Source organism: Phoca vitulina, unplaced genomic scaffold, assembly GCF_004348235.1.
Source record: "Phoca vitulina isolate PV1807 unplaced genomic scaffold, GSC_HSeal_1.0 scaffold74, whole genome shotgun sequence".
NCBI classification, from domain to species: Eukaryota; Metazoa; Chordata; class Mammalia; order Carnivora; family Phocidae; genus Phoca; species Phoca vitulina.
In genome coordinates, this window is record NW_022589777.1 from 1212534 (window position 1) to 1238445 (window position 25912).

The 25912-nt window shown below is 34.6% G+C and overlaps 1 long non-coding RNA gene across 1 annotated transcript in view; it reads right to left on the bottom strand.

Annotated features, from left to right (window-relative positions):
- Nucleotides 1–25912, bottom strand: part of LOC116625175 — a 434562-nt gene that overhangs the window by 138106 nt on the left and 270544 nt on the right. The window contains exon 2 of the long non-coding RNA XR_004298022.1: nt 16735–16815. This is a non-coding gene — a long non-coding RNA (uncharacterized LOC116625175). The remainder of the gene's footprint in view (nt 1–16734; nt 16816–25912) is intronic.

The window sequence follows — 25912 nt, forward strand, 5'->3', positions numbered from 1 at the left end:
AAAATCTAGCTTCTTCATAATAATATAATAAGAATATGACATTGATTCCACTTATCTCCATGTTACCAAAGCATTATAAAAATATATTAATTTTTTCTTAAAAGATTTTTGTGGTTTTTGATAAATTTATTTATTTATAAGATAATGAGTTCCTTGGATTGATCCTATTTTTACAGTTATAAAATATTAGTTAAAGGCAAATCTGACCATATTACTTCTAACTAAAACTCTCCTCCAGGGCTTCTCATCTCCTCCAGGGCTTCTCATCATCTGTAGAATAAATTTCTAATTCTGCCACATAGCTCACTAGAAGGTCCCTGATGTGTTTCTCCCTACCTTCCTAGTTCACCCTCCAACACTCATCCACATTCAGCCACTCTCAACTGCCTGTGTGCCCAGCTTGCCATGCCTTTCCTCATTGCTCACTATCCCCAGAAAGCTCCTTCCTATTCCAATCACAAAACTTATACTCTCTCTTTGAGTTCAACCTCCTCCAGCTTTTCATAAATTCATAGCAATGTCACATTCTTACTCCTATATAATAAAAGCATATTTTACTTTATTTATATTTTTGCATATCTACTTCCTACATTAAACTGGGAGTTTTTCAAGATTAGGGATAATACTTTTTACTGACTAGCCCAGTGCTAGGCACCATATAGGTATTGGGCTCATATCTATAAACACATGCAGATAAATAAACACATGGTTGAATTTTAAAAAGTGGCAAAGTACTAGTAAAATAAGAAGCTAAACTTATTTGCCTAATCAAGGAATGTTATATTTGAAATTTGCTAAATGCAGGTACTGATCTCCTGCATGCGTAATACAGAAGAACCGAATGAACCAAAGTTGATCTGTAAGAGATTTGTCCCCAAAATGTTACAAGAGGGCAATACCACTATTTAGATTTATATGTAAATATAATATATTATATATATTTTATGTAAATATATGGATACAGATAGACATAATAACTTGGTCATAGCCACTCACTGAAACAGTATGTCATATAACAGTTCTTATTTCTGTACAGAACATATGGTATACTCCTTCAGATCATAGATCTGAGCCAATGTTGAATTCAAAATTCCACTCAAATAAATAGAAATAGATATTTTTTGGCCATAACCCAATAATTTCTTATACTTTAATTTTCACTTGTGGTTTTGATAATTATCTTTCTTTTCTGGGCTATTTCAGGTTTAAATAAAGGTATTTGTTTTTTGTTTTGTTTTCTACTCCCTATATAAACAAGACATAAAACGATAAGTTGGAATAAACTTGGAGAGAGGGGCTTATTTTTAGGAAGAGAAAAACTCAAATGCTCAGAGAGATCAGGCTGATGAGAATGAGAGACTATGAAAACAGCAGGGAGTGCTGGGGTCCACTAACTGGAAAGCCCCTGCCCTTCCTCAGTGCTGCAGGGACACCAAGCTCTAATAGACGCCTTGTGGAAAGACTACCAGCCAGTGCAGTGTAGAACTATTTCCGCTACTTTTTCTTCTTCTCCTCCTCTTCCTTCCCCTTCTAGCGTGTCCTCCTTCACGACAAATGACAGAAATCTAATTTTTTGTGAGTAAAAATCTAAATTACTGAAGTCAGAAATGTTTAATACTTCGAAAAAGACAGCACAAGTGAAACCAAGCATTTCTGAATCCTACCATTTTGTGATATGTGGTCTAGGTTCATTCACTAGCTAAGTACTTGGACATCATATTCGTTCATTCTCATGCTGTACAGGACTCAAATTCATTTCTTTAATTAAAAAAAGGAGTACATTTTGAAAGTTTCTACTTCCCATCAAGTGGATGAATTTGAGTTGGTCATTCTATGGATTCTGAGGTTTGTTTGCTTTTCAGTTTCAGATGCCCCATATTTACCTGGCTTGGTGGCTTTCCTGATGAGTTATGTTTTATCTCTTCCCTCTACTATGTCTACATATTTAAACTTTATCCATATTTTAAAAATTATCCAAATTCTTCTATTTTCTTTGACAGAATAAGAGTAATATTTCCTTTGATTTCTGATTACGACTCTCTCTACCAGTCTCTGTCATGCTTCCATACCTACTCAAATTATACATATCCGTATTATATCTTATATGCCGTACTAGATCTTAAGCTTACTCCTTTGTTTCCGGTGAAGAACAAGGCACAATGTTTTTTATATATTTAGTGTTTCTGCTGAGGTTGTTATCACAGCTTTTACATTTGTTAAAGAGCTAGTATAGAGTATTAATATAAAATGCAGAATTAATCTCCCCTGATATGAAAATGACCTTTAAATAAAGCACTTATATAGGTAAAAATATCCAAATTGTATTTAGTTTGTTCTATTATTTAATTGGTTGTTGTTAGATAAGTAACATTAATGTAAAGGAAGTTCAGGCAAGTCTACAGATGTTGAGTTAGTTGTACATTTTGTTTCTTTTTAAGAAGTCACATGCTTGATGTAAAATAGTATTATTAGTAATGGCATTCTAAGAGTATTCCTTAATTTTTTTTAACTTATAAACAAGTCCATGGGTCTTTGGAAATAGTTTAAGATAAGTTTCATCATTTTTTTTAAACAAAGTATAGGATTACCTGCTTAGTCAACAAAACAGAGAAGGATATGCAGTTGAAAGGCAGAGAAGAAACACCTAAAAACTGATTTTTTTTTCAAGAGATTAGAGATATTAAGCAAAGTGTTCAGGTAAGTAGAAACACTTTCCCCTATTTCTAATTAAAATGCAAATAACCTCCCTATCAAAATACCATCAACTTTTTTCAAAGAAATGGAACAAATTATCCTAAAATTTGTATGGAACCAGAAAATACCTCGAATAGCCAGAGGAATATTGAAAAAGAAAAGCAAAGCTGGTGGCATCACAACTCCGGACTTCCAGCTCTATTACAAAGCTGTCATCATCAAGACAGTATGGTACTGGCACAAAAACAGACACATAGATCAATGGAACAGAATAGAGAGCCCAGAAATGGACCCTCAACTCTATGGTCAACTAATCTTCGACAAAGCAGGAAAAAATGTGCAATGGAAAAAAGACAGTCTCTTCAACAAATGGTGTTGGGAAAATTGGACAGCCACATGCAAAAGAATGAAACTGGACCAGTTCCTTACACCACACACAAAAATAGACTCCAAATGGTTGAAAGACCTCAATGGGAGACAGGAGTCCATCAACATCCTAAAGGAGAACACAGGCAGCAACCTCTTCAAACTCAGCCGCTGCAACTTCTTCCTAGAAACATCGCCAAAGGCAAGGGAAGCAAGGGCCAAAATGAACTATTGGGACTTGAACAAGATAAAAAGCTTTTGCACAGCAAAAGAAACAATCAACAAAACCAAAAGACAACCAACAGAATGGGAGAAGATATTTGCAAATGACATATCAGATAAAGGGCTAGTATCCAAAATCTATAAAGAACTTATCAAACTCAACACCCAAAGAACAAAGAATCCAATCAAGAAATGGGCAGAAGACATGAACAGACATTCTTCCAAAGAAGACGTCCAAATGGCCAACAGACACATGAAAAAGTGCTCAACATCGCTCGGCATCAGGGAAATCCAAATCAAAACCTCAATGAGATACCACCTCACACCAGTCAGAATGGCTAAAATTAACAAGTCAGGAAATGATAGATGTTGGTGGGGATGCGGAGAAAGGGGAACCCTCCTACACTGTTGGTGGGAATGCAAGCTGGTGCAGCCACTCTGGAAAACAGTATGGAGGTTCCTCAAGAAGTTGAAAATAGAGCTACCCTACGATCCAGCAATTGCACTACTGGGTATTTACCCCAAGATACAAATGTAGGGATCCAAAGGGGTACATGCACCCCAATGTTTATAGCAGCAATGGCCACAATAGCCAAACTATGGAAAGAGCCAAGATGTCCATCGACAGATGAATGGATAAAGAAGAAGTGGTATATATATACAATGGAATATTATGCAGCCATCAAAAGGAATGAAATCTTGCCATTTGCAGTGATGTGGATGGAACTGGAGGGTATTATGCTGAGCGAAATAAGTCAATCAGAGAAAGAAATGTGTCATATGATCTCACTGATATGAGGAATTCATAATCTCAGGAAACAAAATGAGGGTTGCTGGAGTGGTGGGGGGTGGGAGGGATGGGGTGGCTGGGTGATAGACATTGGGGAGGGTATGTGCTATGGTGAGTACTGTGAATTGTGTAGGACTGTTGAATCACAGACCTGTACCTCTGAAACAAATAATACATTATATGTTAAAAAAAAAAAAAAAGAAGATAGCAGGAAGGGAAAAATGAAGGGGGGGATTTCGGAGGGGGAGATGAACCATGAGAGAGTATGGACTCTGAGAAACAAACTGAGGGTTGTAGAGGGGAGGGGGGTGGGGGGATGGGTTAGCCTGGTGATGGTATTAAAGAGGGCACATACTGAATGGAGCACTGGGTGTTATATACAAACAATGAATCATGGAACATTACATCAAAAACTAATGATGTAATGTATGGTGATTAACATAATAAAATAAATAAATAAATAAATAAATAAATAAATAAATATCACCTTGAGTTTAAAAAAATAAAAATAAAATGCAAATAACCTCAGAACTAAATACAAATTCTAATAGAGGATGGGGAATTTTACAGGATTTGGAGTCAGAACATTTGAATTCGAGCCAACCAAGTTGTGTTATCTTGAAAGAGTTACTTTCCCTCTTCATCTCCCCTTTTTTTCACATAGGAACTTTAATATAGTCATGGGGGAAATATCATTATAAAGATAAAAGAAAACCCAGTGAAGGCAAACTTACATTGTTTTTGTGAGAATTAAATATTATGTAAATGTGATCCATATACTCTATGCAGCTCTAAGCTGTGTCATTATTATAGTATTTTCTTTAAATAAAACCATTGTATTTTGCAGGGAGATCTCCAATAATTGGGATGGAACCTGGCAGGAATTTTGTCTATCACTGTGTTAGGCATATCATTGGCTTTCAATATTATTAATCAAAGAAAGGGAGAGTCAGATTAGATAAACCCCACAGTCTCTTGCAAACCAAAGACAAAACGAGACAGAGAATCATAGAACCACATTTGTCCAAGTGGTAAGCTTCATTTGGATCTGAAAATCTGTTCACAAATTGGTTTTTATATAATATGTTCACTTTTCTAGTGGCAAATGACTACTGGCACATCAATGCTAACAAAGTTTTTAGAGCTATTTTTAAAATAATTTTAAAATACAAATTTTGTTTAAAGCTAAGGCTATCATGTTTTATGTTTAAATGCTTATCATGTTTCATCATATGCTTTATATTTTTACCATTCTAATTGGTTTCTTGACAGTACTATTGTACTTTTGTCTATAGAAAAATACCCAGTCATATTATCAACACCTCTTCACAATATTTGGATCATTTGATATTCACTAAGGAGAAGTTGAAAGCTTTAATAATTTAAAGCAATTAATTTAGTTTAAAGTTATTATTCTCCTTGGGAAATTGTAATAAATGAGAAAATTAGCTCTTGAAGAAATTAGTGAACTATTATCTCAAATGTATAAGCAACTTTTACGAAGACAATGTTTGTTCTGATAAAGGAACAACAATAAAAATAAAACAAAACAAAACAAGAAATCACTGAATGTCATTCTTTTTGGTGTGTTTAAGGAAAAGAGAATATTCCATATTTATAATAAAAATAAAATAGCTTTAAGTGGTGGAAAGAAAAAAAAAGATACTGTCAACTCTTGACATTCCCAGACAGGAGAATTTTAGAGTTATTCTGATAAAATATACCAAGTCTCAATCATACCTCATGTTATGTTTCTGAATACCTGAACGCTAATTGGACATTTCACGAGATTGTGGTCAAGAGAATTCCATTATTTAGGTGACTGTGAAATGTAGAATGTTGACTCTACTTTGGATTGTCCTCCAGGGTGCTGGCTACACACCTTTTGCACTGATATTTACAGAAGAGATATTTAAAGTTAAAAAAATATGTGATTAGCGAAATTGAATTTTATGGGGACACTGGGCAAACTCCTTGGACTTGTGAAGAATACCACATGGTCTTTCTTAATACAAATCAAGACCTTGTTTGTTTCACAAAAGCCTGCAATCTCAGCATCTCACTAACCTTTTAAATCACTGCGGTAAATGGAAAAAGAAGACTTTCAATTGATGGACAGTGACATTTCTCCCTGTCATAATTTTAGTTACAAAGCAATATGCTGAGTCTCTTATGTCTCTACCTCCTCTAGGCTTCATCAGGGATGATTTGTCTTCATGATCAAAACATCAGTATAAGAAATTACTTTGTGTGTCCATGCCATAATCCAGATCAATGGAGGAGTTCCTCAGTTACCAGCTGGTAGGATCTAAAATTACTCCTGCTTTCATCAACATAATATTCATGATGACAAAGGCATTTTGAGACCAACTACAAAAAAATTTAAAAAGACCAACTAAATTCCTCTTTCCACCCTAGCTCCCCTGTGTTGTCATATTCCACATGTCTACAATGATAGCAACATCAACAACTACAAAAATACTACTTTTTACCTCCCCGATGGGAAGTATCAGGCATTTGTCTGGCATTAGGCATGCAATATCTATCATTCCTATTATCAATGTCACTGTTCCTTTCACCATGTGGAATACATAGATTGAATAGAGGTTCAGCAGTGCTAGGTAACTTACTGAAGTTAGGGTGCTGGGGACTGGGCTTCTCTTTCAGTTTGTCTATTAATTCTCAATCTTAGCATTCTTATGCTAACCTAGTTCTTACAATTTGAGTTCTTCCAAGTAAATATGAATGAAATGACCTGATGTTGTCACAATAACACCATCTCACTGTTCCTCAAAATATACATACAATTTCTACTTTGGTCCTAGTGTTTTAATTAACTGGAACAACATCTAGTTGTAGAACTCTACCCTAAAGAACAGTTACTCAAAACATAGTTCAAATCCATCCTATCCAAAAGGTGATCACATATTTTATCACGTACCATTTTGTCCTACGAACTTTGAGATCCTGGCTCTGCTGGCTTTATCTCTTAAGGTTCTTGGCTTTTTACTTTATGCCCCCAAAACATGCAGTCACTGGTCATTGCCTGGACACAACATGTATTTCTTTATATTGGTGTTTCTGCTTATGCCCTGCCTGGGATGTTTTCCTCAAAATGTTTATTCAGTGAACACCTATTTTTATTCTTTAAGAACCATATTAGGTATTAACACTTATAGGGAACCTACTCTGTTTCCCAAAGTTTATGTTCCCACAATAATATTCTATGCTTGCTTTTTAATGGGTGCTATTTGAGCACCTATTATACTAAAATTATTCATGTTTTATCTTTCTCCCTCATAAGCCAATGTCTTGTTGCCTCCACAGCACTTTGTCTAAAGCCAGGCACATTTTTAAATAAATACATGAGGAGAAGTTTTGTAACTTACCAAAATATGCTTTATAAGGTATTAATTATTGCTATATGTTTATATGTTCCAGCCCATTACTTATGTGTTATTACATATTAGATCAATAATGTATGTGTCTTGTCCCAGTGATCAAGAATACAACTCTCTAAAGATTGTCTGGCTTGGCCAAATATTAGCAGTAAGATATTGGACAAATTATTTAACTTGTATTCATGATAGTTTTTTCATCTAAAAATAGAAATAATAATAATTTCTATCTAATAGTGTTCTGAGAGTTAAATAACTGCATATATAAAGAGTTTTTTATAATAGCGCTTGCTTTATAGCAAACGCACTATTTTGCTAGATTCTATTCTTACCTATCAGTGTATTAATTCTTAGCATTCATTTGCATATGTACACTGAATGGATATATAGGATAGGAAATGTACTGGGTTTTGAATTTATTAGGAAAAAAATCCATGGCCCTAGTTCTCATAAAGAACACAGCATGAAAAAGACAAAATAAGAATGGAAATATTTGTGTGTATATGTCACAGACATTATATATACATGCACAAGTATCTATATACATGAAATATATGATAAATTGTGATGTCATAAATAAAACCATCAAGAGATCTGTGAGAGAGCATGATGTAGGTGTCCAGCCTTATGTCACATAACCAAATAAGGCTTCACTGAGAAGGACAATTTAAGCTGCGAATTAATAAGAGTGAATTGAAAAAGAGTATTTTGAAAAGATAGACTATAACATGCAAGACTTGACTGCTAGAGAAAGTTTAGTGTGCTGGAGGAATTAAATGAAGGCCAGGATATAAGAGTGTAGTCAACGAAGGAAAGCATGGCAGGAAGTTGAAGTAGACAGAGGTGAGAGAGTGTATGACTTTGTAATTAAAGTGAGACCTCCTTTCTGAACAACCTTATACCAGCTGTAGAAGAACCCAGTAAATACTATATGGCTCTGAATAGCTTCAAAAGTGTGGCTACTTGATATAATTCTAAACTTTACATATATAACTAGACAAAGTGAGGATTTTCTTCAATTGTTTTTCTTCTTAAAATAAAAAAAGAAATACCACATGACCCAATAATTTCACTACTGGGTATTTACCCCCCCCCCAAAAAAAAAACCCACTAATTCAAAAAGATAAATGCATTATTGCAGCATTATTTGCAATAGCCAAGATATGGAAGCAGCCCAAGTGTCCATGGATAGATGAATGGATAAAAAAGATGTGAAATATGTGTGCACGTATATAAATGTGTGTGTGTATATACATCTATAACAGAATATTACTCAGCCATAAAAAGGATGAGATCATGCCATTTACAACAACATAGATGGACCTAGAAGGTATTAAGCTAAATGACATAAGTCAAATACCATCATACTTCACTTATATGTGGAATCTAAAAAATGAAACAAATGAAAAAACAAACAAAAAACAGAATGATACCTATAAACACAGAGAACAAACTGATGGTTGCCAGGGGGGAATGGGGAAAATGAGTGAAGGGGAGTGGAAGATATAGGCTTCTAGTTACAGAATGAATAAGTCATGGGGATGAAAGGTACAGCATAGGAAACATAATCAGTGGTATTATAATTAGGTTGTGTGGTGAATGATGGCAGCAACACTTGTGGTGAGCACTGCGTAATGTATAGAGTTGTGGAATCAATACAGTGTACACCTGAAACTATTATAACCCAGTGTCAACTATACTCAAATATAAATAAAGAATAAGGTATGTTTTATGAGAGTATAAGTTAGAAAAATGTTGAATCAAAGAAAGTTTAAAATGGTTCTTTACTGTGGGACTAGAAATTCTTCAATATGTTACTGTGAACTATGACTATCCAATAATGAGATACAGTATGAAGTCATTCCCAAATACTTTTCTGGAACTTTTTTACTTTGCAGCATCATTTTGGTCTAGGGCCACATTGAAATAATCCATTTTGGTAAATGCTGGCTGAGATAAATGAGAGAGTTTAATTGAATATTACAGTCCATACCTGAACTTGATGTGTGGCCTTGACAAGATACTTCGAGTTCCTAAACCTCAGTCCTTTCATTTTAAAGTGGAGAGAATTAGTCAGTTCAAGTAGTCATGGTTTAAGTTAAATGTCATAATCTATGTAAATTAGGCTAAAGTCTAGCACATTTTACTCAATAAATATTACTACTTAAAACATGGAAATACGCTTTTTGGAAAGCATTTTTGTAATTTGATGTTAGTATTAGATTTATTCAGATTTTATCCTAGAGTTACCACAGATATCAAAGTTGAGTAAAATATTTAAGGTTTCATCTTAAAAGAAAAAGGTTTATATATTTTTAACTGACTTCATCAAAATTTTATAAAACTCAGAAAAAAAAAGACAATGAATAAAAAGTAATGTAAAAGACCAACCTTCTGCCCCGATCTTGAAGGTACAGGGTTTCAGAGGTACAACCCTTCTTTAATTCTACAGTGGTAGCTGGCCTCTGATGACCCCCAGTGATTCCTAACTTTTGTATTTACACCCTGTTATAGGCCCTGTCTACATTAAGTCATAGCTGGCCTGTCAGACAAGAAGAATATGGTAGAAGGGATGGTGTACAACTTCCACAGTTAGGTTATAAAAGACATTGTAGCTTCTGCTTTGATCTGTTGGAATATTTGTTCTGGAGGAAGCTGGCTACCAGGTCATAAGGACACTCAATAGTCCCTGTGGAAAGATGCACATGGAAGAGTACAACCAGCTTGCCAACAGCCAGAGCCAACTTGCTGATTATGTGAGTGAGTTACCTTAGGAGTGGATCCTCAAGCCCCAGTCAAGCCTTCAAATGACTACAACCTTGGACTACATGTTGACTTTAACTTCTTTAAAGACTATAAGCCAGAACCATTTAGTTAAGTTGCTCTTAAAAGCCCTGCTTTATGAAAACTATAATAGTTAACAAATACTGTTATTGCTTTATACCATTATGGTGTGGATCATTTTCTGTATAACTAGATAAGTAATGGATCTATAAATTCCTTTGTTGAGAATATTTTGCTTAGTTTCATTTCCCTTTTTTGGGACTTACACACATTATTCCCAAATTTTACACTTCCTTCCAATGTACCTCCATGGAAAGAGAGTCTTTGTTCTGTTATTTTTTCCTGTATTCTTATTATCATCACCATCTATATCAACCTTGCTTATTTGGAGGCCCTGATACCCCACTGATGCTACTGGCTTCTTCAGGGAAATATCTCCTCCTCTGCATCTTCCTCTCTCTTCAATGACTCTTTTCTCTTTTTACACATTTTGAATTTTCCCTTATTATAAACAAACATACAAAACATGTTTTATTCTGTAATTCTGCTAAACCATCAAGGTGCTATTTACTCATTCATTTAACCATTTATTCAGCAAATGTGAAATACCACTGACCAGTATCTTCTCAGTGGTTGTGAGATAAAAATTTCAAGAGGGTCCCTACCCTCATCAGATTATAGACAAGTCCATAAGAAATTATAAATTAGGCTGGCAAATGCCAATGATCAGGATCAGAATATGACACAGGTCATGCACAAGGACAATGAAGACACAAAATAATGGTAGGCCTTAGTATGCATAGGAGCAGCCAAGGTCCTAATTTCCTCAGTGAATAAGGGGCATGGCCAGGAGTTAATAACAAGGATGTGATAGATGGTAGTGTAGCCAAAGTCTCAATGAAGCCAGACTTCTTTTTTTTTAAGATTTTATTTATTTATTTCAGAGAGCAAAAGAGAAAGAGAGAGAGAGAGCACATGAGCAAGGACGAGGGGCAGAGGAAGGGAGAAGCAGATTCCCTACTGAGCAGGAAGCCCCACATGGGACTTGATCCCAGGACCCCGGGATCATGACCTGAGCTGAAGGCAGATGCTTAACCGACTGAGCCACCCAGACACTCTGAAGCCAGATTTTTTATAGACCTATGAAGGGGTGGTTCTTTGGATACCAGTGGAAGGTATGGAGGATACTGAACTCACTTCTGAATACAAAGTACATAAGATATGTGAAAATAAGAAGGATTCTTTTGAAAGAATAGGATAAGTCAGATTCACAGAAGGAAAAAAAAAAGTTTATGCTGACATATGAGGTATGGGGAATATTCAGTGAAAAGTTTGAAGATGGAGAGGATTATGATAGTTAAGGAACTGATCATCCATATAGCCCAATAAAGAGATACAAGGGTCTATTATTTATGGAGGGGAAGAAAGTTAGATCAGGGTATGGGAATTAGAAAGAAGTATAAAGGTGAGCTTATAATAAAAGACAGATGACCAGAGGCACTGATGTCTTAAGTAGTGGCCAAGGGTAATGAAGTGTGAACCATGATTAATATATATGACCATAATATTTTCCTTAAGCATCAGGACTTAGGAGGCCCTTGACACAGTGTCTTACACATAGAAGGCACTTAATATGCTTATGTTGAATGAGAGACCTCTGGGTCAAAAAAATGTATTTGAAAGTTATTAAGTTACAGATGATAATTTAAATAATAAGAGTGAATACAAATACCCAAGGGGACCGTGATGAGATTTACAAAGTCAAAAACCTCCTGGGAAATGGGTGTATATGTGAATGTGTGTGTGTACATATACATACATGAATACATACATACATACAAATAGAAAACATTTGTGACCATTGATGTAAAAGAATGGAGATAATAGATATATAAAGAAAAACGGTTAACTTACTTAAATTATGCAACACATTCACTCTAAACTTTGCCATGCTATTACCTGAGACCAGTGGTTTGGACCTGTAGCTTGAAGCTTCAGCATCACCTGGGGACTTAGAAATACCAGTGCTTCAACCCAACTTCAGAGCTATTGAATCAGAAATTGGGACTGGAGCCCAGGCATTAACTCCTAATTATATGATTAGAATATTGTCTCATTACCTTGTCTACTAAGCAATTCTATGTGAGTGCCTTAGATTTATGCTCAATTTCGTTTGGAAAGTATTTAGCGTACTCTAGAACATCCACTTCCTCCTCGTTCTCACTCCTCTACAAGAAAATATCTTCACCATTTCTGACAAGAGATTATTGTAATTTTAAAAACATTTTAAGCGATACAGAGCTAACTCTTACATATGGACCATCCCCAAAATTAATATTCTTGATTTTATAAAATTCTTCCATATTTTCAATTGATATGTTACTCCATAGAACTCCTGCTTTTACATACTTCTAAGTGTAACCTTGGAAAGGTTGTTTAATTTCTCAGAGTCACTCGGGATGCTATATTAAATCAGAGGCAGGATATCTAGTCAACTGTGGGGGATGATTTGTGATTCTGAATTCCTCAGACACTTTTTTTTTTGATCCAATGTAGAACTAAACTTTTAAACATACACACACAGAGTGGAAAACCATATATCAATAAATGTGTCATGTATTTGCCATGTAAACATATCATCTTTAATTCCTTATCTTTTATCCTCTTAATTTAGTTCATGTTAATGCTTTAAAAATAATTATGCACAAGTCATTTCTATGTACATGTGCATTTATAAATATAGATCTATGCTAAAAAATTTAATCTTTCTTAATTATCTGCATTTAAATGTCTGTATAACATATTTCCTATTTATAGTCAGTTTATATGAAAACAACAGCTGCCCTAGAAAAATAATTGCTGGGAAAAAACCAGGGTACAACTAAGCAACCATGGGCATTTCCTGGTGAAATAAATCTATTTGACTGAAAGCAACTCTCAATTGAAATGGGAATAGGAAAACATCTATGAGCATGTTGCTCCTCCTTCAAGAGCAACCAGATTTCAGATTTAATTAGATAACTATATTTTCTCTATCTGTATTTTTATTACTTGTAAGTCACCAGGCTTCCATAATTCTCACAGTACACACAGAGAGAACTGATATATTAATATAGAAACAAGAGAGACTGAGCATAAAATATATCTATAGAATGCCTTGATCAATCAATAAGAATATTTAATAATTATTTAACTAATTTTAACTTCATTAAACCCCATACTTGTTTCCTAAGCTTCACCGACTTTAAATCTGTCTTTGTAGACCAAGTTATTTGAAACTTAGTGAATTATAAAAAGATGTGTCCTGTTAATGTTTTTTAATGGGATTTAGCCCAATACTGGGATTGTGCACAATATAATTTCAACACATGTTTGTAATAAATTGGTCAATAGTAGGATGAGTATTGCTGCTAGAAACCAAAACATTTCTGTGTTGAATCTTACTTTCATTTTCTTAACACATTTATCTCTAAACTGAATATTTTAAAAGTGTTTATTAGGGGCGCCTGGGTGGCTCAGTTGGTTAAGCGACTGCCTTCGGCTCAGGTCATGATCCTGGAGTCCCGGGATCAAGTCCCACATCGGGCTCCCTGCTCAGCAGGGAGTCTGCTTCTCCCTCTGACCCTCCCCCCTCTCATGCTCTCTCTATCTCATTCTCTCTCTCAAATAAATAAATAAAATCTTTAAAAAAAAAAAAAAGTGTTTATTAGATGATCTTGTAAAATATATGTGATAAAAAATAAATTTCAAATGATATATAGTGAAAAGTAAGTCCCTTCCACTTTGGATCCTTTACCCTGATCTTCTATTAATAAATTCTAGTATCCTTCAAAATATTTTCTGTTCCCATCCTTTTCTCCTTTGTAGCACATAGTAGACATTAAATATTTGAATATACAAATATATATGTATATATGCATCTATGTGTCTATCTATCTACATATGATATTACAAAATTAAGAGGCATTCTGTATTCTGTTCTGGACCTTATTTTTGCTTTTGGTTTGTGGGTGGTTATGTATGTTCGCTTTATTTTAGAAATGCTTCCAGTATATATGGATCCACTTTCACTGTATGAGGGCTCTCAAGTGGCCCATAATTATGATGTTGTTTAATCAGACCTAATTATCAGGCATTTAGATAGTTTCTGATTTTTCACTGTTACAAATAAAGTTGCCACATGTATCTTTTTCATGCACTTTGGGGACATTATTGTGTGCCCATCTGTAGAGCAGAATCCCCAGAGTGAAGTTGCTGGGTTAAAAGGTCTGTGCATTTTAAATTTTGATAGAAACTGATACCTTGTTCTCAAATCAGTGACAGTTTTAAAACATGACTATATTGTATTCTATTCCAAAATTCAAAATGTTACCCATAATCCCTCCCCCCATGTACACAAAATAAACATAGAGTATCAGTTTATTTTCTTTAAGTGTGCTGTTCAAACGGTTACTAGCTACGTCCTTTTTCTCCAGTGTCCCCTCTGTCCTCACATAAACATATAATCTAAGTAAAAATATCATGTTTGTCAGGCAAGCACCCCTTCAACACATAAGCGCTGGGCCCCTTTCCAATCAGACTGTCATACTTCATCCCCCTGCTCTAAAGGTGATGAACCAAGTCACAATCCTGCCCAAAATGATTTTGAGTGTTTATTTACCCACAACCTTGTCACCATTGCCTTTTCTCAAATGTGTTAATATTTGCCAGTGTGTCATGAAGAGTAAAGGTGTCTCATTATTATTTTAGCTGGCATTTATTTCATTACAAAACTGACTTAGTATCTCCCTCATTTCATTAAAACTCTGGATTACTTCATAAACAGATCTACCGTTCTTTAAGAGCTATGCTAATTTTCTCATTATTGAACCAAAATTATCATATGACTTCTGAAGTAAGCACCCTAAGCCAATTGATTTGTTAAGCAAGTTTTATATTTAAAAGGTTATAGGAAATGTCCTACGTGGATGGTAGAAGGGCCCTGTGGACAGGTGAAAAGACAAAATAAATCATTAGAGTGGCAACATGCTATAACGAGCAGAGCCAAACACAGGGAATGTTTCATTGAACATATACCATTTAGTGAAAAAGTATGGTCCAGGTCTTGAAGAAGGGAAAAAATAGAAAAAAAAAATCATTGAACTGATGCAAAGAATTAGACCCTGTGTCAGCTGATTTCCCTGCCTGGACATTTTTAAGGGAAGAGTTAGTGCTGCAGCTTTACAGAGAAGAAAATGGAGGCTCAGAAATATTACCCAGTTAATGATGAAGGGAGAATTAAACCCAGTCTGTTTCTTTGCATACCTGAATTTTTTTTCACAGTATTGTACTCATTTTTATCAACATCAATTCTGATGAGAATCAGAAAAGTAAGTTCACTAATAATTACAACTATGAAGACTGATAGAACCGGGACAGTGGAGAACAGAGAGAGAGGGGGAGGGAGGGAGAGAAAGAGAGAGAGAGCTGTCTTTCGCATTTTGCATGTGGGAAATGGTGAATAAGCTCCTTCTACAATGACTAAAGAAAGGTCATTAACTTTGAATTGGACACATTGGCTTCAAGAACTGTGTTCCCTTCTTCCTTTTTTTTTTTTTTTTTTTTTTGTTGCCAGACCTCAACATCTGCATCTCTTATCCATTCCCAACAATTTCAATGTATGTGTTCTTCAAATAGCCCTAGGTCAGACAGTAGTTTATAGTCTCCCTGAATCCGAGTTCATTGTAAGTGATTTAATGTGACAGGAGATAGAAAATTGTATTGGCAGACTGTTGCTAAACTTAATTACTCACCAGATCCAACCCCAATCAATTAACTACAGCATTAGACAACATAAATTCTAGATTATCTTCTTTTTTTTTTTAATATTTTATTTATTTATTTGACAGAGACAGACACAGCGAGAGAGAATGCACAAGCAGGGGGAGTGGGAGAGGGAGAAGCAGGCTCCCCACCGAGCAGGGAGCCTGATGCGGGGCTCAATCCCAGAACCCTGGGATCATGACCTGAGCTGAAGGCAGATGCTTAACCAACTGAGCCACCCAGGCACCCCTCTAGATTATCTTCTATGAGAAAGGTTGCTACTCCTGATTCTTCTCAATTAACAACTCCACTCCTTTCATTTACTATGCAGAGCCATAGCCAGTAAATCCATGTTAATTTATAATAATCATGCTTTATATTTATATAGCAATTGCCATTTTCAAAGCACTTTCATATCTACTAGATCAGTTCAGCTTCATCATTCAATAACTCATAATTCAAAGCCGGTAACATTTTTGCAACTTTTCAGGTCATTAAAAATGAGACTTGGAGAGGTCAATGGTTCATCCAATATGACATGCTTGGGAAATTTTAGGTATCAGACATGCCATATAGTCCTGGGAGGTCAAAAGATGTATTTTTCTGAAAACTTCTAAATATAACACATGAAGAAGCCAAGACTTAGAAAACTTCAACAATTTGTCTAAAGTCACATACCTAGATAGATACTGGCAGAACCAGGAACTGCAGAGTTTTTGTCTCCTGGCCGAGTGCAATATTCAAGCGACGCTCAAACTCCTAACAATTAGAAACAATACAAAAATCAGACATATTGGGGGAATTATGTTTTAACACTGACTACCAAGTCGTTACAACCCATCTTGCCCTTGTGATACCTAAATTTTTTTGGCTGTAGCTACAAAATCTCAAGAGTAATGGCAAAATTAAAATTTTTAACTAACTGTTTTCTCAACATAACACAAAAGTACAATTTAGTTTGATTTTCTCTGAAGGTATATCCCTTGAATTCCTAATTCTAAGACACTCTTCTTCACCATCTCCACACACACTGTCACTTCCCATCATTATCTCCCCTCACTGGCAGTAGACCGATGTGTATTCACTCTGCCACCTTCTCAGCCAGTCCTACATATTTTCAATTCAACATTATATCCTTTTACCCCTAACACATTGTGTGTGTGTGTGTGTGTGTGTGTGTGTGTGTGTGTGTGAGTGTGAGTGTGAGTGTTTTCTGCTCCTTTCAAGTTCTTCACTTGATGCTTGTTCCCATTCTGGAATTTACTCACCTTCATTTGTTCCATACCTATTTAATTTTGGAAACCTATCTCACTTATTCTAATGTGTCTCCTCAGAATGCTCAGTTCATTTTGATACTTCCAATTTCAAAACACCTAAACACAACCCTTTTGGAGATAATAAAGTGTGACCAAAAATATAAGATAGCACTCATTGTCTTCCAGGCACAATCCAGAGACCTCTGCACATGGTATCATTCTTGATTATCATAATAGCAAGTTTTTGGTAGGATTAGAAAAGTTAAATGAGTTCTCATTAAGCTAAAGAGCTAGCATTAGAAAAGGGACTAAAATACTACTAATACTAATGGTAATATTAACAATAATAAAACTAACAAGATGATTATTAAATTCTTCCTATATACAGGGAAGTGCTAAGTGATTTATTCATATTATGAAACTTTATAATGACAAAATACTCATAATAACACTGATCTCACTTTGCAAATAAAAAATAAGTTTATTTTTAAAGATTTCATTTATTTATTTGAGAGAGATACTGAGAGAGAGAACACAAGAAGGGGGGAGGGGCAGAGGGAGAGGGAGAAGCAGGCCCCCCACGGAACAGGAAACCCAACATTCAGGTCTGGATGTGGGGCTGAACAATAGGACTCAATCCCAGGACCCCAGGATCATAACCTGAGCCAAAGGCAGACACTTAATTGCCTGAGCCACCCAGGCGCCCCATGCCCACAGTTTTTAATCATGCTATTCAAAGTTTTATAACTTGTATGTAATGAAGCTTAGCCATGAACCAAACCAGATGATTTTACAGCTCTTGAACAAACTTTCAACAATGCATCTATACTTCAAAGAACAGATACATAGCAAAACACCATGATTTATCATCAGATTTATTTTCTGTTTGACTCATATATTCTATGTCACACTTTTCTAAAGATGGAATAATCTTGACCCTTTGCACTTTAAAATTTGTCTTGATGATCTCGCTAAGGGTTTATCGAAATGAAAAAGCAATCTACTGAATAGGACAAGATAATTTGTAAATGATATGTCTGATAAGGGGTTAATATCTAAAATGTATAGAGAACTTATACAAATCAACACCAAAATAACAATCTGATTAAAAATGGGCAGAGAACCTGAATAGACATTTTCTAAAGAAGACATACAGACACATGAAAAGATGCTCCACATCACTCATGATCAGGGAAATGCAAATCAAAACCACAATGAGATACACCTCACTCCTGTCAGAATGGCTAGTATCAAAAACACAAGAAATAACAAGTATTGGTGAAGATGTAGAGAAAAAGGAACGCTCATGCATTGTTGATGGGAATGTAAGTTTGTGCAGCTACCATGGAAATCAGTATGCAGGTTCCTCAAAAAATTAAAAATAGAAATATCATATGATCTAGTAATTCCACTCCTGGGTATTTACCGAGAGAAAATGAAAACACTAATTTGAAAAGATACAGGTACCCCTATGTTTTTTGCAGCATTATTTACAATAGCTCAGATAGGGAAGCAATCTAAGTGTCCATCAATAGATGAATGGATAAAGAAGATGTAGTGTATATATATATATATATATACAATGAAACATTACTCAGTCATAAAAAAGAATGAGATCTTGCCATTTGCAGCAACATGGATGGGCCTCCAGGGCATTATCCTAAGTGAAATAAGTCAAATACTTATTTGCTTTAGCCAGTAGGATGTTAGAAATATGGCGTAGCTAAAGCACTTGTGCAGCTGAGTTTGCCCACACGTGTGCCTCTGTGCCATCACCAGACATGCCTGTGCTAGCCTGCTGGTCCTGGAAGAAGATAAAAGACTTGTGATGGACAGTGAAAATAAGAAGATAAGAGACTGTGGAGGACAGTAAAGATAATAAATACAAGTGAAAAAGACAAATACCATATAATTTCACTTGTATGTTGAAACTTCTAAAAAATGAACAAAAAAACAAAAACAAAAAAAACCAGACCCCTATATACAGAGAACAAACTGGTAGTTGCCAGAGGAGAGGATAGTAGGGGACGAGGAAAATATGTGAAGGGTAGTGGGAAGTACAGGCTTCCAGTTATGGAATGAAAAAGTCATGGAGACGAAAGATACAGCAGAGGGTATGCAGTCAATGGTATTGTAATAGTGTTGTATGGTGACAGGTGGCTTCACTGAGGTGGGCACAACGTCATGCACAGAGTTGTCAAATCACTATGTTGTACACCCGAAACTAATGTAGCATTGCGTGTCAACCATAGTTCAATAAAATAAAATTATCTTGGAAGTCAGTGTCCCTAAAATAACAATAATTTATGGATCATTTATAAGTGCTAAGTCTTGTTATCTCAAATCTCCAACCATGTGATGTAATTATGAGTATGCAAATTTTATCAATTGGAAAACCAAAGCCTATAATTTCACAACAACAAGTGGCCAAACTGGAATCCAAATCTTGTTCTATTGCTTTCAAAGTCATCATTTCCCGCTATTCTCCACCATCTCTCTGGCATCAATAATGTGATTATAACATTATTGGCAACTGATGCACATTTGGTAGTGGAACTTTGCTTCTGTCTGATTTTGCTGACACTGAAGGATCCTTTTTGTGTGATTACATATTCCTAAGCATAAATCAGAGAAGGTTGTGGAAAAAGCCTTTCCTCCACCCATGATTTCTAATTCATGTTAATGAAAAATCCTACTGAGTAAATGCAAATTATATTTAATTATATATTTAGAGATTTACTTATTTTGAAAATAAATTATACAACATTAAGACTCTCTAATTAATGTGAGGACATATGGCCATCATATGCTCAGCAGCCCAAGTTTGATCTTATAGAAATGATTAATGAACACATTTTGTAGGCTTGAGGAAGATAGGAAGCAAGCTCTTACTAAATGCTTGTTAAATAAGGAGTTAAAAAATTCATATTCACTCAATTATGCATCCAGTGTTAAAATTAATTAGCATTCCTTCCATTGCCTCGCCATCTTTTAAAAAAAATCACATTCTACAAGCCTCTCAAATTCTTTTCTAAGGCGATTTTCTCTTCTTTCTTTAGGAGATTATTAACAGAAAATGACCAGGCAAGTCCAGTTCTTTGTCTCTCTCTCAGTATCAGGAAGTAAGTGCATTATGAAGAAAAGAAAGAGATGGAAATAATGCAAGATGCAATTTGTATGTATCATTTTGTTTAATATTTATAACAATCCAGCAAAGTAGCTGTTATTATAATAAATTAACATTCCATTAAGTTAAGCCTTACAAATATAATAACTTGTTATATATCAAAGTAATGGCAGAGTAGGCTAGAAACCCAGAAACATCTGATTTTGGAGACAGTGCTTTACGCTCTAGTTTAAGCCCTTAGGGTTCACTCACCAATTATTATTTTCTTCTCTCTTTTAACATAAAGTAGATATGTCTGTTAACCATGTCCACAAAATACTGCATAACAAATCACTCCAAAACTCAGTGTTTTAAAGGAAAGATCATTTATCTTTGAAGATCTGCAGAGCACCTGGGGTCAGCTCCTGTGCCCTAAGCTTTTCTGTGGTGACTGCCCTCCACAAGTCTCCTGTCTTCTTCCTGGGGCCAGCAGGCTAGCACAGGCATGTCTGGTGATGGCACAGAGGCACACGTGTGGGCAAACTCAGCTGCACACAAGTGCTTTAGCTACACCGTATTTCTAACATCCTACTGGCTAAAGCAAATCAAATGGTACCACCACGAGGTGACACATAGGCTGCACACACTGTTATGAGATCATTGCAAAATTACTTATTAAATGGCATAGATGTGGATAAAAGATGGGGAATCATGATCAGGAATGCAGCATACCAGAGAAGGGATAAACATTTCTGTATCAATGTTTCTTAAACTGGAGTACAAATCAAGAACACCAACAAAGTTTCCTGAAAGTACAAAGTCTGGGCTACCTCTAGAGCTTAAATTCCTTTGATCTGGGTTTAGGCACCAAAATTAGTATTTTAACAAGTACCTTAGTGATTCTAAAGCTTCTATGTAACATTTTTTTCTTTCTAATATGTGGCCCCTTGACAGTTCTCACAGAGATATTTTATTCACTGTACCAACCCCCAGGCCATTCAGCTAAAAATGTTATGTCTGTGACTCAGCAATAAGAAACTCAGCTTTCTGCCCTAGCTCCAGAGAAATCCCATGATTAAAATATTTTAACAATAGATTTGTCATTAATAATTTAATGATATTTTGATATTATATCACATACAAAAACGTGTATGTGATATGGTAATGGCCAACACCAACACCGAAAGCATTGTCAAGTACAGCCCTCCTTTGGAGCTTGCAGGATAAGAGGAGAAGAGACACAGGTGTGAAGTAATCTATTGACAAATAGATTTCCCTTTCATCTTTGTTCTAAAGCTTTCCTTGTATAAAACTTAATGAGTACTCTGTTATCTTGATAATGAAAAACAATAACTAGAAAAAGTAGAATTTGATGATACTATAAAACAGTTCGTGCTCAAATTTCAAAATTATTTTTGAAACTCAACTAGTCTTTTAATTCTATGACTTAATGGAGGGGGACTCTGTGAGATGCTAATACCTCTTTAATGCTTTGCACCTACTAGAATTTCCTACAAAGAGAGGCTGTTAAATATATATATAATATACATTTTTTTTCCCTTAACAGGGAAAGGAATCAGCTAAGTTGGTGACATACTGATGAATACTGAGGCTGAAGCAGTCCCAGAAACGACAAAGTAGAGGAAATTATGATGTCTTGAAAGTCCCTTCTAAATAGTCAAAATCAAACATCTTAGTCTGACCTGAACTGAGATAGGTGAATTAAATCTTCTATTTTTAAGATATTTTATCTATTTTGTATTGTATCTCCTGTATTTCCAATTTTCTGAAAGCTGTTCCTATGGTATTTGTTATATAGAAATTTGTAATTATTTTATCTTCATTGCCAATTGTGACATGCCCTTTAGAATTATAAAATATCCTTGTTTTGCTCATTAAGTGTCTTTTTTTCTGACCTAACTTGTCTAATACTAAGATTTCAACCCCTGCTTTCTTTATCTTTTTGTTTGCATGTTCCTACCATTAATTTTTTATCCTTTTGTCTGAAAAAAAAGGCAAAAAAAATTATTGGATGTCCACTCTAGTATATTCTTCTCTGTTATTAATCCTTTCCATTGCCTTTAAGCTATTTTACAACTCAATAATTAAAAAAAAAAAAAAAACCAACAACAACCAACTGATCACAATGCAAATGATTCTTGTACATAGAAAGGCAAATGAATCATGTTCAATGAGATAGGATTGATTATTGTCTTGTAGATACTGGCCAGTTTTGCATCTAAATAAAAATCCACTTCAATATTCTGGATTGCCTACATCTGTGTGTACTTTTTGAAATCTACATTGAAGGGACTATATCTTACTGGTTCCCTCTTCATTAATAAGTTAAATAAAATCTTTGATATATGTTTATTCTATATGCATATGAGTACATATTACAAAAACAATTTTCCTTAATCACTCTCATTTCTAAGCTTTCTGAATTATGTTGTTTCAATTTTGTCTCTTTGATTCAATATTTATTTGGGTTTTGCTTTTTAATCCAGTCTGTCTTTTCTTCTGCGTTTACATTTTCATTTTTAATGTAAATTATAAATGTTATCTTTGTTGAATTATATATGTACTGTATATTATTTTTATTTTAACATATGTTTATTAATATAAAGTCTTTTGCTTTGTTGTCATTTCCTAAAGATTTCCCGTTTTCCTCTTGTTTGGTTGGAGTTTATCTTTAAGTAATTTCTTCAAGAATGGCTTATATGAATAATAGAGCCTGAGAAGGAGAAGAAATACAACAGTACTTAAGCTACTAAAAGATCTTCAGCTTCATTTATTTTAAGAAAATTCCTTAGTCACACTTAGAAACCATTTGTTACTTATCATGTTGGCAAAAATCTGAGTTTGACAACAAACCCCAGAAAACTGGAAAAAAAATTGACTCTTTATACATTGCTAATGTGAGTTCAAAATAATGAAACCAACAAAATACAATTTGTGAATATCTATCAGAATTATAAATGCCTTTAACATTTGCCCTAGCAATCCTACCTCTTGGAATTTATCTTAAAAAATACCCACATATGTTTGCCATATGTACAAATTATATACTGTAGCATTGCTTTTAGTAACAAACTATTAGGCTCAAAACGAACATCCATCAGTAGAGGACTGGTAAAATAAACCAAGGGGTATTTGTACATACAATATAATACTAGGGTCATCTTAAAAAATGAAGAATATCTCTACACTGCTATGGGGGGGTGGGGAATCCTAAAACTCTAGGGTAGATCATCAAGTAAAAAAAGGAAATTATAGTATGGCGTATACAATGTGCTGCTACCTTTTATAAAAGTAAGGGCTGATATACTAATATATACTCATATTTATTTGTATCTATTTAAGGAAACATTGGAAGGATATACAAGGGAAAAAAAGTGGTTACTTATAGGGGCTGAGAGAAGCATTGGAAGGATATACAAGGAAAAAAAGTGGTTACTTTTAGGGGCTGAGAGAGGCATTAGTGGACAACACATAAGTGATAGAACACCTATCAGTTAATAACTGTCTTATTTTAATCAGAATTATATTTAAATATATATTTATAATATATAATATAAATAATATATACACACATATATGCTATATATAATATATAATATAAATATTATATTATTATTAAGGTATTGTTTCAAAAATACATATTTATACACACACACACACACACACACACACACACACACACACTAGTACAGCACTATCCAGATGGGAACATTAACTAATCTATTGGTGCAAAGGCCAATCAAAACACATTCTGGCCATATGACCACACTAGAGAGTATAAACTGAGTAACATCCCTAGTTTTGAATGTTGAACCCTATAAATATATTACTTCTAAAACAGCATAATTTTTTTAAGTTTAAATACAACTAAAAGCAGAACACATAATCAAGTGTCCTAAATTCTCATAGAGTACATACAATACAGTGAATGCTTTTACACTTTCAGGAATTACATAGGCTAAGGTATGAAAATACAGTAATTATATTCTTCAATAATGCTCTCAGTATAAACAGTAATCTAGATTTTTCCAGGGCATAATTCCTAAAAATATATATTTAAGATCTACTCTTCTTGTAATACCATCCACAAAAATTTCCAAAATCTAATATATTTGCAAGTACTATATATTATGTCCTTACACCCCATCAGAGCTATTAGCATGTTGAAGGCTCTAAGAATTATGCAACTAAAGGAACCTATAAAAGTTATTTGAGATGTCTCCTTAATAAATTATAAAACCATAGAATTATTTACTTTTTTTCAGTATTCCATTCAAAAGTATGTTTGATGTTCTTTGCTAACTTTTTTAGATAACCGTACATATCTAATTAGGAATACATAGTCAAATTGGCACTGATTATGACCTGGTAGCCAGGGTGTCCAGCATTTTCCCCAATAACTCTACTCCTGAATGTTTTTGTGTTTATCAAATTCAAAATAATTCAGTCATTTTAAATTTAAATTTTAGGAAAGAGCTTGCTATATAAAAATTGCCTAAATGGCATAGTCTAAAAATATCCATTCTACAGCTACTCGACTACCTCAATTTCATTTTCAAAACAGGTTATGAATAAAAAAAGTAAACAATTGACAAATAAATAAGAAAATTATAGAATTAAAGACAATAAAGTATGGCAGAAAATGCTTGGGAGTTTGGTTCTAGACATACTTGGTTTTCAATCTTGCATCTTCTACTTTGTAAGCTGCATAAAAATGAACAATTAGCTTTTCTGACTTTCAATTTTCTAATCTATATATATATGTGGATATGCATCTTGCATGGATACTGTCAGAATTACATAAAATATGTGTCAATTGCTTAACACAGTGACTATCATGAGAACTGATTTAGTTTTCTTCCTCCCTGTCCAGAAATGTAAGCAAGAGTGAGTTATTTCTTATTAATTCAAGATTCATTCACAAAATGTATACAAAGTTGTTAGGTCAGCAGGCCAGTAGAAGCAAAACCAGCTTGAATTTAAAGGGGAAAAAAATTCAAAATGAAAAGATGACTTTAGCTTACGTTTCTATGGACAAAGAGCAAGCTAACAAAGCTGCTCAGGTACAAACATGGAATTGTTCTCATAGAAGATGAAGCATGTCTCAAAGAACTAACAGCCCCAAAGAACCACACATGGGGGTAAACTGGTTCCTAATATATATCCTCTGCCCTGGGACAGTAAGATTTGGGGCATGTGCTGTTGCTATCCCTTTTGAAATGAGAGTGTCTATTGGGTTATTGTATCACTATCTCCCAACAGATTTTTTATTTGTTGGAAAAGATAACTTGACTTTTAAGACCACAAATCTCTGCATTTGAAAACAAACAAATAAGCAAACACCTGGGAGGCCAACTCTGAGGAGCCTCATCCACACATGGACAAGATATAGACACTGATATCTTTTTTTTTTTAAATACTTTATTTATTGAGTAATCTCCACCCCCAATGTGGGTTTCGAACTCAGGACCCT